Here is a 13,054-nt window from a genome sequence, read left to right as displayed (position 1 = left end):
TTGCAACCCCCAATCCATCTTCGGATCTATATCAAATTCACCGCAAATACGTTCCTATGCACGCCAATCGTTCGCCGCATCCCACGCATTCTCCTGTGGAATCAGTGCACTTATTTCTTTCAGGATTCACCTGATATGGTAATAAATGTGAAATGAGAATATGGATCACGACGAGTGTCATTCAAATCCACACCACACCCCATTGTCACGCACCACATGGCAAAGTTGAATTGATTTTGCCAGAATTGCAAAATGGGTTCGGAAACCAAGCTTGTACCATTTTCACCTTCATGACAGACAATTTATACTTTTTAAATACATCGATAAACCAAGCTTGAAAATGCGAGCCATCCACATCCACCACAATCTTCATTTTTCGTGAAATCGGAAGCACTTACACGATCACTTTTAGGATACAACGTGGGCGTGTACTTTTGTATAAACATGTTGAAAGTATAATGTGTGACAGATGACGATACCTTTAATTATTTAACATGTTTGTCACGCCCCCGAGAATCACAGTAGATCGAATGTGGGAGCGACTGTCAGAGTGTACAAGTGACGTAAAATCATGGATGACGACACATTTGCTCATACTGAATGAGACGAAAACAGAGGCGTTGCTTGTCGGCACTAAGAAGAATCTTCATCAAGTGATGACTAACTCAGTCACAGTTTGCAACACTGTCGTTCCATTTTGGAAAACCGTAAAAATCCTTGGACTTCATCTGGACTCTGATCTCTCTTTGGAAGCTCATATTGACGCAGTCTGCAAATCCTTTTACTTCCATTTGCAGAACATTAGCAGCATCCGAAGCTCCCTTACTACAGCGGCAGCTCATGCACTGGTGCGATCTCTGGTTCTCTCAAATATTGACTACTGTAATAGCATCTTCTATGGACTTTCCGAAAAACTTCTATCAAAAGTCCTGAAAGTACAAAACTCTATAGCTCGACTTGTCAGCAAAGTTCCCTCTAGGATCCACATAACGCCTGTTCTTAAGTCTCTTCACTGGCTACCAATCAGAGTCAGAATTAAATTCAAGGTCCTGAGTCTTGCCTATCAGTGTTACCATCTTACGGCTTCAGACTACCAGACTAGTCACCAAGCACAATCCTTCCAGAATGTTAAGATCGGCAGATAGACACCTTCTCACCATTCCCAGACAGAAACTCCGGGCATGCGGGTTTCACTCCTTCAGCTATGGTGCTCCACAGTTGTGGAATCAACTCCCGACTGAACTCAAAATGTCTCCCTCCATTGACTCATTCAAAAGTTCCCTGAAAACCCATCTTTTCAGAAAATTTTACAATCTATAACTTAACTTTCCAAAATGTCACCCTCGTTCTAGCATAACCATTGCTTTGTAAATATTTGTAAATATGTAGCGCTTTGAGTATGCCTTATGTGTGGAATTCAGCGCATTATAAATACACATATTATCATTATTAAGAGGTTATCCTATTCAACTGCTTTGCGCTACCGATAACACGTCAGAGCAACTTGAAGTCGCTCTGCGATCTCACGTCTTACCTGCAATGGACTAATATCAGTCATGGTAAAGGTAACAACAAGCTATTTATCATTGGAAACCGAAACACTTTGGCCAACCGTTATTATAGCGTTTGTATACTGAACGAAAAAAATATTAAACCTATTGGAGCAAGTCTAAACTAAACGAGTCGTATGGAACGCTGATCTTAACCAGTTGGAATGATACCATAAGACTCGGTAGGCCCTTAGCAAGAACACTCGTGTTGATGTCAAATGGAATACGACCCAAAATCACCATAACAGGCTCGAAATTACCGGACATCATTCTCTATCATGGGCTGTACATTCATCTCGATCAGATAAGCATGACCGAGAATATTCAAGGCAAACGCCCTTCGACTCTGTTAAGAACCGTGGCAATGACTGATCTCGGGGAGATGCGATGCTTTGATGAACCTGGTATTGAAGGCACGTTATATTGAATTAATTCATGTAATGAATTAAGAAACAATGTTTACAGATGACAGAAGTGACCTCCACCAGTGGTGGTGGCAACCTAGGAGATTTAGACTATGGTTAGGCCGGCAGTAAAATCTCGTCCGCAATGACAATAATAAATGGGTGTTGGTCCCAGCTATCGATGGCAATCTAGGCATTTTACACAATGTTGAGAACAGGGGCTGCTTAAAAAACATGTTGTACAATCTCGATAACCAATGGACATTGATCTCACCCAAAATCGACTGGCAACTCAATATCACCCTCGTTTCTCCCTTTGTGTTTGCGAAGACTAAGGATAATTTTTTAACGAAAGTCATCAATAATGGGATTCTAATCACAACATATGTCCCATCACAAAGAAGGAGTGTGCTAGTGAGGGTAAAAACAACTGTGACCTCCTAGGTTGGTGTGGCCATGGCGGCAACACCAAGTCGCCATTACTTCGCAACGAGTTGTTGATCAAGTTCCCACTACGTCTGATGTTGATTCATTTTTCACTCCTCTTCCCAGCTGATCACAAATGTGTCCATCCAGGTTGGTTTTTGGGGAACTGGAAGACTTTCCATGACATTAACCCCCATGTTATGCAATATCCTGGTGGTCATAACCAATATAGACATTTAGCCCACCCCTGTGTCACAAATTGCAATCATCAAGGGTATTTCTAAATAACATCATCCAATGTGCTTGCATCATTCATTTTTTCTGGGGATTTTAGGTTGAATATATATATCAACATGCACAATTAAAATATCAGCATCTTCTGATACCATACATAACTACGAAATATTTAGAAATGGGTACAGATATCCATTCATTATCTATTACAAATTGCTGTTGTCCTTACAGACGGTAGCCTGTTTCCCATCAAGTGCGTTAGTCAGTCCATCAGTGTTAGACAGCAACTCAAAGTTGTGGTGTTGTTTTCAATTAGACTGCAAAATTATGAAACTTGACATTTTGAAGATAGTCCATTTGCCAGGATGTTTATTAGTGGAACTGAAATTGATTAATATTTCCATAGGCATAACATGATAACATGTTCATGTTTATCGAACCTGGTCTGCTTATTGTTCCAGAACGGTCAGAGGCAGAGGTTGGGAGGTGTTCTCAAAATATGGTCAACACTGAAATTGTGCAGACAGCAAGGGAACAACTGGAGAAGAACAATGTCTTAACTGTAACTGGGGCACCAGGGGAAGGAAAGTCAACCGTTGCATATTTAATCTTGAATGCTTTATTGGAAAAGGGATGGAAGGTGTTTGTGCTAAAAAGTCCAGATGAATTTTTTCAACTGTGTATTCAGTCAAAGACAATAGTCTTATTTCATGACATTTTTGGATCCATCTATTTTGATCCAAATGAATTAAGACGATGGAAACCAGTCCTTGAAGATGTACAGAAAAGATTGTATTGCTCTGGAGACCCCGGATTTCTGGCACTATTTACATCCAGGGATTACATTCTTCAAGAAGCTACCCCCCAATTGGAAAAGTTTCAAACTTTTTTGTTTTCAAGGCCAAAGATTCTTAACATTACAACAAAGTCATTATCAACGTCAGACAAAAAGAAAATATTCAAATGCCATCAACTTCAACATCCCGAGAAAGAACAGCTGGCTGATGAAGAGATTGACAAGCTCGTTGGGCTGACTTTCCCTTATGGTTTTCCGTCCATTTGCCTACTGTTTTTCACCCTTAGAAGTACAACGGACAAACCAGAAGAATTCTTTGAGTATCCCAAACTGTTTCTTGATGACACTATCACAGCTAACTGGCAAGATTTGTACAAACGAGCTGCTTACTGCCTTCTTGTTTATGAAGAGGGTCGGCTTGACGTTTCCAAGCTAATTTTATCGAAAGAACCTACAGGAAAACAACGTCAGATTGCGAACATGTTAAAAGAATTTGATATCATTCCAAATGAAAGCCTCTGTGTTCTTTTCATGAAACTACGGGAAGCAATTAAGAACATGATGGGATCCCATTTGAAGACAGAGGAGCATTTTGTTTGCTTTTCCCATGCTTCAGTTCAGGAAAGAGTAACTGCTGTAATTGGTAAGCATAAACTGAAGTTCATAATTGATCATTGCAGCCTATCATATCTGAAGGACATTGTTCAGTTCAATGATGATGGAACTATTGGTTCCTGTTTAGACATGCCTCTGCTTAAATGGCCCATGTCAGATTTGATGAACAGACTCATTTCTGAACTGACTGAGGGTAACATTTCAGAAGTACTCACTCACAGTGTGTTTAAGACACACGAAGGAGTCGTGGAGCTTTTATCAAAGGCAGCTATACAAAGAGTATTGCGCATGAAAGATGCAAGATCAAACCATTCATTCCTCTACCTAGTATGCAGCAATAATGATGAAAAGCTCATCAGGAGCATTGTGCAAAATTCTACATTTTCAAAAGAAATGGTAGAAGAAGTTGTACTTGGTTGTTGTGAATATGGCAACCAGTCTGCGTTTGAACTTATGCAGTCGTATTGTGGAGGGCATGTCCGCACATTATCACGTGAAAGTGATTTTGTGGAGGCAGCATTCCAAACTGCCATCGACAATAACCAAACTGCTATAATCAAGACACTTATTAGAAAGTTGAACCTTCAGAATCAACACCGACGTATTGACTTCAACAGAATGTTCATAAAAGCTGCTGAAAAGGGTTTAAAAGAAATCGTTGAATCACTGATTGATATTGCAGTTGTGGTAAACGTGAGAGATGAAAAAGGTTGGACTGCTTTGCACTTTGCAAGCCTTCAAGGAAATATTGAATTAGTCAAACTATTGCACAGGAGAGGAGGTGAAATAAACGTATGCACTTTTGATGGATTAAGTCCCTTACATCTGGCAGTCAGAGGTTCATTCATTGCTTTGATGAGATGGCTGCGGTCAAGAGGAGCTAATGTTCATCTACTAGGACAGGATGGGAAATCATTATTGCATACAGCTGTGGAAACAGGCAAACTCGAAGTCGTTCGGGAAGTTATTTCCTATGGCGTCAGGCAAAATCTGAAAACAAATACGAAGGGACAAACAGCGCTTCACTTGGCAGCTGCCTCAGGGTTTTGTGACATCATAACCTTGTGGAAACAAAGGTTAATTTTCATGCTGGATCGGGACAAGGATGGCAACACGCCCTTGCATTTGATAGTGGAAACAGGATCTCTTAGAGCAGTTAAATCTGTCGAAAGTGCTCTGAATATGTTCAGTGCACATAAAAGAAACCAGGCTGGTTTTGCTTTGATACATACAGCTGTTCATAGAGGCTATTTGGACATTTTGGAATTGTTACTAAAACACGGGTGTTCCGTTGATTTCAAAGGTCCCAATTCCCTTACAGCAGTACACCTGGCAGTAATAGGGAACCATAAGCAGATCTTTGAGTGTGTTTTACAGAACAAAGCAAGTGTCAATAAAACGTGTCGGTCTGGTTATGCACCTATCCATTATGCTGCAGAAAAAACAGATGATTACTTCGTGAGAGTTCTCTTACGGTATGGTGCAGATATTAACATGAGACGTTCTCACAGAGACAGTAAAGGGGAGACTGCACTACACATTGCTGCGACGAATGGTTTGAAGCAAAATGTTCTCACACTCATAGGGCAGGGAGCAGATTTGAACATGACAACCAGGACAGGAGATACAGCTCTTATTCTTGCAGCCGCACATGGACATACACAAACAGTAGAAGCGCTTATAAAAGCTGGGTTGAACGTCAATGCAAGGAACAACATTGGTTCAAATCCACTGTATGTGTCTGCTATGAGTAATCACGAAAGTGTAGTCAAAGTCATCGTTTCTAGCGGGGGGGATGCGAATGCGAGATTGAATGATGGCAAAACACCACTACATACAGCTTGTGGTGTGGGCAATGTAGGAATTGTTAAACTCTTGATATCACACGATGGAGATGTCCATATAGCTGATGAAAGGCTGTGGACACCATGCCACTTTGCGGCACAGAGCGGCCATCCGGATATACTAAAGATACTATTTGCTGAAGGTGCTAACCCCAATTCAACAACAGTAAAAGGACTGACACCCCTTCATGTTGCATGCATGAGGAGAAATGAGGAGACAGCGATATCCCTCTTACAAATGCATTGTGATGTTCAGCATAAAACTCCAATGGGTGTGACTGTTCTCCACCACGCAGCAACACTGCCTGATAGAAAACTGCTGATGTTTCTCTTAGCACTTGACATGGATATCAACGCCCCATGTCAAAAAGGGCGAACTCCACTTCATTACTCAGTTCTTTCAGGCAGTGTGGATGTGGCTCGTGAACTATTAGATCGCGGGGCTAAGGTTAATGCAAGGACAGTTACCAATGATTCTCTCCTCGGCGTAAGTACATATATTGGCCATTCATCACTAGTTTCACTATGCGTTCAACGTGGTGCGGATGTGAACAATGAAAATATCAAGGGAGTAACACCTCTCCATATTGCATGTACCAACGGGAACTCTGCTATTGTGAAGATACTTATCCAGGCTGGGGCTGACGTCAACCTCAGAGACAAAGATGGGCTAACGCCATTGCATATTTCAGCCTTGAGAGGTAGAAAAGAGATAGTGGAGATACTGCTAAGGGCTAATTGTAACACGACACTGCTTGATATGGCAGGTATGCAGGCTTTTGACTATGCTCTCTTTAGCGGACATTTTGAATTGTATACCATGCTGAGTTTAAGAGACCCAGGATTGAGCCTTTTGAAGAAGCTTCCCTTCATAGCAATTCAACTGCTAACACCATAGCGAGGACATGCAAAAATCACCCCAGGATATGTGACGTCAATATCAAGTGCATGAAGGAAAAGATGTTAATCTGAGAGGCTAACCTACACACAATGTCACTCTTGAAGTATTATCACAAGAGAAAGGTGCTTACGCTGGACATGATAAATAGAGATCATTGTGTAAGTGTAATCTGGTTGTATTTACATGTATGAAATTATATGTCATTTGCAAGAATGTCCTATGGATATTTATGCTAGCACATGTGATTATGTATGTGCACGTGCGTGTGCGTGCGTGTGCGAGTATGAGTATACACGTTTGTGTATGTGTGTGTGTGTGTGTGTGTGTGTGAGTTATTCTGAAATTGAATGATGCATGTTTCAAGATATAATATACTCATGGAAACGAATAAGAGAACACATGAAAGTACAAGTGTTCCTTTATTTATTTCTAGAATTGCACCCACAGTGCAATACTTACCTTGTGAAGAAATCTGGAAAAGAATAAAGGAACACTTGTACTTTCATGTGTTCCCGTATTCGTTTCCATGAGTATATGGGCAAACAGTATGTGATATTGTATTGGCAAATTGAAATCATTATCGTTTCTCCTGAGGTTTGGGTTACTTGATCTACCTGGTTCGAATGGTTAATGTGATGAGGTGATGGCGCACCAGGCCGTTAAAGAGGTCGCTGGTCTAATTAGGAATTTGCATTTTTAAGTCATTGTCACTGAAAAGAAAATCGCAAATTGTTGAAGGCATGCTTCAGATTAGTCCACCAGTGGCACACTTACTCATGTTTTTCCACTCATCGGTGAAATCACTACCGAGTTTATTGAAAGTGGTAGGTGGATTTTGACGTTGACGCACACGTCTGCCATGACCTCCAAGACGTGTTCATTGGGGAAAAGGTCATGACTGAGTGCTGGTCAGTACTTGATATGATGTTTGGATGGTGTCATAATCCTGGCATTGTGGTCCTGAAAGTTGAAACGTTATCCAACACCCTGTGCAAATGGCACCACAATGTTCTCATGGTATTCATCTGTGACGCTGCCAGGGGCAGTATGGACCACAGTTCGGCAAGACTATGAGATACCACGCCGTAACCATTAATGGCCAACCGCCTAAAACGATCTATATATAGGACGTGTCCAAACCTGATTACTTCGCATACGGAAGGCTAAAGTGAACCTCGGTTTGCCAGAAAACATGACAGTAGCCCGACGTCGACTATCCCAACGTCGGAGCTGACGTTTCCTACACCAGTGACCCCTCTGACGCTAATGATGTACATCAAGATGTAAGATGACAGAGGAACGCAAATGTCATTAGTGCAGACGAGTCTGCTAGTGCCTGTTGTAACCGGCCCCTTTTATCTGAGTGGCAGTTTACAACCTTACCCCTATCTGAGTGGCAGTTTGCCACCACCACCTTATCTGAGTGGCATTTTGTAACCGGACCCTTATCTAAGAGGCAGTTTGCTACCAGACCCTTATCTGAGTGGCAGTTTCCAACCAGCACCTTATCTGAGTGGCAGTTTCCACCCGGACCCTTATCTGAGAGGCAGTTTGTAACCACACCCTTATCTGAGTGGGAGTTTGCAACCAGCACCTTATCTAAGTGGCATGTTGCAACCAGCACCTTATCTGAGTGGTATGTTGCAACCAGCACCTTATCTTAGTGGCAGATTCCAACCCTCACCTTATCTGAGTGGCAGTTTGTAACCCGACCCTTATCTGAGAGGCAGTTTGCATCCTGACCCTTATCTGAAGGGCAGTTTGCATCCGGACCCTTATCTGAGTGGCAGTTAGCAACCAGCTCCTTATCTGAGTGGCGGTTTGCAACTGGACCCTAATCTGAGTGGCATGTTGCAACCAGCACCTTATCTTAGTGGCAGAATCCAACCCTCACCTTATCTGAGTGGCAGTTTGCAACCGGACCCTTATCTGAAGGGAAGTTTGCAACTGGACCCTTATCTGAGCGGCATTTTGCGACCAGCACCTTATCTGAGTGGCAGTTTGCATCAAGACCCTTATCTTAATGGCAGTTAGCAACCAGCACCTTATCTGAGTGGCCGTTTGCTACCGGGCCCTTATCTAAGTGGCAGTTTGCAACCAGACCCTTTTCTGAATGGCAGTTTGCAACCGGACCCTTATCTGAACGGCAGTTTACAACCAGCACCTTATCTCAGTGGCAGTTTGCATCCGGACCCTTATCTGAGTGGCAGTTTGCATCCGGACCCTTATCTGAGTGGCAGTTTGTAACCAGCATCTTATCTGAGTGGCATGTTGCAACCAGCACCTTATCTGAGTGGGAGTTTGCAGCCGGGCCCTTATCTGAGTGGCAGTTTGTAACCACACCTTATCTGAGTGGCATGTTGCAACCAGCACCTTATCTGAGTGGCAGTTTCCAACCGGACCCTTATCTGAGAAGCAGTTTGCTACCGGACCCTTATCTTAGTGGCACTTTGCAACCAGCACCTTATCTGAGTGGCAGTTTGCATCCGGACCCTTATCTTAGTGGCAGTTTGTAACCAGCACCTTATCTGAGTGGCATGTTGCAACCAGCACCTTATCTGAGTGGGAGTTTGCATCCGGACCCTTATCTGAGTGGCAGTTTGTAACAAGCACCTTATCTGAGTGGCATGTTGCAACCAGCACCTTATCTGAGTGGCAGTTTCCAACCGGACCCTTATCTGAGAAGCAGTTTGCAACCGGACCCTTATCTTAGTGGCACTTTGCAACCAGCACCTTATCTGAGTGGCAGTTTGCATCCGGACCCTTATCTGAGTGGCAGTTTGTAACCAGCACCTTATCTGAGTGGCATGTTGCAACCAGCACCTTATCTGAGTGGCAGTTTGCAACCGGACCCTTATCTGAGTGGCAGTTTCCAACCGGACCCTGATCTGAGCGGCATTTTGCGACCAGCACCTTATCTGAGTGGCAGTTTGCAACCAGCACCTTATCTGAGTGGCATGTTGCAACCAGCACCTTATCTGAGAGGCAGTTTGCACCCAGCACCTTATCTGAGTGGCAGTTTGCAACCAGCACCTTATCTGAGTGGCATTTTGCAACCAGCACCTTATCTGAGTGGAAGTTTTGAAGTACATACTTAATATTATACAGGTAGGATGTGACATCTATCTACGTGCATAATCCATATAAATAATTAAGATTATACAGGTAGGATGATATTTATACCTATGTGACAGCTTGCTACTCATTGGATCGATATTTCACAGGTTCATCTTTAAAGGACTGTTGTAAGGGAAGTTGGGTTTATTCATAAATTTTGATCGTGTACTGTAATCGATGAGTTCTTTTTTAATTTTGGTCGATTGAAAAAATAACTTTGATTGTTAACAGTTGTACCCTCAGAGGAGGTTCCTGTGGTGCAAAATAATTGTCCTCCGAAGAGGGTACTAAAGACCACATCATCCGATGTATTTGATCATTGCCAGAGTTTTAATAGTAGAATGTTTGTTATTTTCTATTTATGACTTAATTACTCAGCTGTAGAGATGATGTAAATCCAGTTTTGGTCTATGCAGGTAGCAAAAGTAATGAAAGTCCCCCTGGTCCCTAGCACTGTGATCTACCTTCAGTTCCTTTCGATCTATAGCGCGATTTTATATTGTGTTGTTTGGAAATGATGAAGCATTTTATCCTGAACTCAAACTAGTTCCAAATAATTTGTGATAATCTAGTTGTCGTATTGTCCTCCGCTGACTGCTTTATAAAAAGGTTTGAATGTAATTATATTATCACTATATGACTTTTTGTCGTCACGTTATGGTAGATATATTGCCGACTGTGACGTAAAAAGTAACTCACTGACTCACTTACTACTCAATATCTTTATTAATACTTATGATTATACAGGTAGGATGATATTTATACCTGTGTGACAGCTGACTACTCATTATCCTTGTCAATACTTATGATTATACAGGTAGGATGATATATATACCTTTGTGACAGCTTACTACACATTATCCTTGTCAATACTTATGATTATGCAGGTAGGATGATATTTATACCTATGTGGCAGCTTACTGCTCATTATCCTTGTCAATACTTATGATTTTCAGGTAGGATGATATTTATACCTATGTGACAGCTTACTACACATTATCCTTGTCAATACTTATGATTATACAGGTAGGATGATATTTATACCTATGTGACAGCTTACTTCACATTATCCTTGTCAATACTTATGATTATACAGGTAGGATGATATTTATACCTATGTGACAGCTTACTACACATTATCCTTGTCAAACTTATGATTATACAGGGAGGATAATATTTATACATATGTGACATCTTACTATACATTATCCTTGTTAATATTTATGATTATACAGGTAGGATGATATTTATACCTATGTGACAGCTTACTGCTCATTATCCTTGTCAATACTTATGATTATACAGGTAGGATGATATTTATACCTATGTGACAGCTTACTTCACATTATCCTTGTCAATACTAATGATTATACAGGTAGGATGATATTTATACCTATGTGACATCTTTTTTCTCACTACCCATGTACATACTTTAGGTTATACTGGTAGGATGATATTTGTACCTGTGTGAAAACTTTCTACATTCATTATCACTGTATATATTGAGGAGAAAAACGTTCTGTGTTTGGAAATTAGATGAATTTTAAAAGGAATTGATAGTCTCTAAATCTCATTTGAAGCCGAACGCGTAGCGTAACCCGGCATGGGATGAGAGGCGAACAGAACTTTGTTGTAACTCATCAAAGACTGTTGATTTTTATGACCGGCGAGTTTCCATCATGATTTCACGTACGTGCCTCTACCCCGGCATGCGACGAAAGAGTGACAGTGCTGACCTAACGCAATGATTTGTGTACATGCGACTAAATTGGGAATCCTTGGAAATTGTGTTCATCATTTGGGACTGGATTGTGGCCAAGCTTTTTTCAAAGTATACGAACCTGGATCACCAGTAGTGACTGCGGGAAAACTGGAAGAAAGCAGAATTCTGGTGGTTCAATTTTTAAGTTTTTGTCATGTATTTTTTAAAGATGAAACGACACATGATGGAGTATGAGTGGCAAATATTTGGTGCTTTGCCTGACCGTTATCTTGCGAATTTCCCATTCTAAAAGGAAACAAACATACCATTTACCAGGTAGGCAAAAGTTTACTAACGTTTCACTGCAAATTGTGTATAAATATAGGTGTATTTTTACAAGGCTTACTAATTTATAAGTTAGATATTGTTTGTTTATGTTTAGGGCTATGCATTGTAATTGGGTTTGAATATTTTTATAATAGAAGGTAATATGACAGTAAGGTTCCCTAATAATTGTGGAGGTAAAATCATATATTTGTATTCTTCGATGTTGATATTAGCCACGTTGGTGGTCAAGCTAAGTAGTGCGGCAGTGCTGTGTGCGTGCGCAGTGAAGCGGTCATGAAATCAGACGCATTTTCAATCCAAACTGATACATTTAATTTTATTAATTGTCCAATCAAATTCGAGTATTTTACGTAGCCATGATAGAATATTGGTTATACAGCTTATTACTCATTATGCATGTACATACTTAAGATCATACAGGTTTGATGGTATTTATACGTATATGACAGCTTACTACTCATTATTCATGTACATACTTACGATTATACAGGTAGGATGATATTCCTACGTATATGACAGCTTGCTACTCATTCTTCATGTACGTACATACTTAAGATTATACAGGTTTGATGGTATTTACACCTATGTGGGAGTTATCTACATTCATTATCCTTGTAAATACTTAAGAATATTCAAGAGAATTCTTATCCTAATGACTGGGATTTAAATTCTGCTGAAAATCCTAACAATGGAGTACAGTCTCCCACCAGCAGAAATATACTGGACAAAAATAGTTAGGGATATATGCAAATTTTAAAAATTATGAATAATGACCTATTTATTCATTGACACACTGATAAAATATCAATCATAAAAATACCAATATCCTTAACTTATTTTGTCCAGTATATTGTGGTGTTTCCATCAATGACAACCCGGATGGACACCAAGCAGCTCATATTGTAATTTAACATTGTTGCTGATACACAAGGTGGACGATAACAATATATGCAATGCAAAGTACGGTAGTTTGTGCGTGGCGATTTTATATTTGTAAGTATTTACTTGTGTTATCATTGTATACATTGTATGTTTCAAGTGTATCTTTGTATGAAAAATGTACTTTCTCGTCATCATTTAGTTCCTGGTATTGGGATTATTTTTGTTTCAGATATTG

General features: G+C 40.6%; 1 protein-coding gene and 3 long non-coding RNA genes across 8 annotated transcripts in view; 2 read left to right on the top strand and 2 right to left on the bottom strand.

Moving 5' to 3' along the window:
• LOC124264963 overlaps positions 1–13,054 on the top strand; it is a 164,096-nt gene that overhangs the window by 86,534 nt on the left and 64,508 nt on the right. The window lies entirely within an intron of this gene.
• On the bottom strand, positions 7,923–9,701 carry LOC124264969. 5 transcript variants are annotated; one of them, XR_006895301.1, is made up of 7 exons: positions 9,594–9,701; positions 9,234–9,473; positions 8,665–8,994; positions 8,569–8,604; positions 8,275–8,508; positions 8,209–8,214; positions 7,923–8,148 (listed from the first exon to the last, which is right to left on the bottom strand). It is a non-coding gene; the product is annotated as an uncharacterized LOC124264969 (long non-coding RNA). The 5 variants fall into 5 exon arrangements; XR_006895300.1 differs by having other exon boundaries at positions 8,209–8,508; XR_006895299.1 differs by lacking the exon at positions 8,209–8,214 and having other exon boundaries at positions 8,239–8,508.
• Positions 8,539–9,753, top strand: LOC124264972. Its single transcript, XR_006895306.1, has 4 exons — positions 8,539–8,553; positions 8,585–8,620; positions 8,801–9,040; positions 9,700–9,753. It is a non-coding gene; the product is annotated as an uncharacterized LOC124264972 (long non-coding RNA).
• On the bottom strand, positions 10,821–12,605 carry LOC124264973. Its single transcript, XR_006895307.1, has 3 exons — positions 12,488–12,605; positions 12,376–12,412; positions 10,821–11,280 (listed from the first exon to the last, which is right to left on the bottom strand). It is a non-coding gene; the product is annotated as an uncharacterized LOC124264973 (long non-coding RNA).

Source organism: Haliotis rubra, unplaced genomic scaffold (genome assembly GCF_003918875.1).
Source record: "Haliotis rubra isolate DU_JTF1 unplaced genomic scaffold, ASM391887v1 Scf952, whole genome shotgun sequence".
In the NCBI taxonomy this organism is placed as follows: domain Eukaryota; kingdom Metazoa; phylum Mollusca; class Gastropoda; order Lepetellida; family Haliotidae; genus Haliotis; species Haliotis rubra.
Note: the sequence above shows the minus strand (reverse complement) of the source record. Positions and strands in the feature narration are given on the sequence as shown.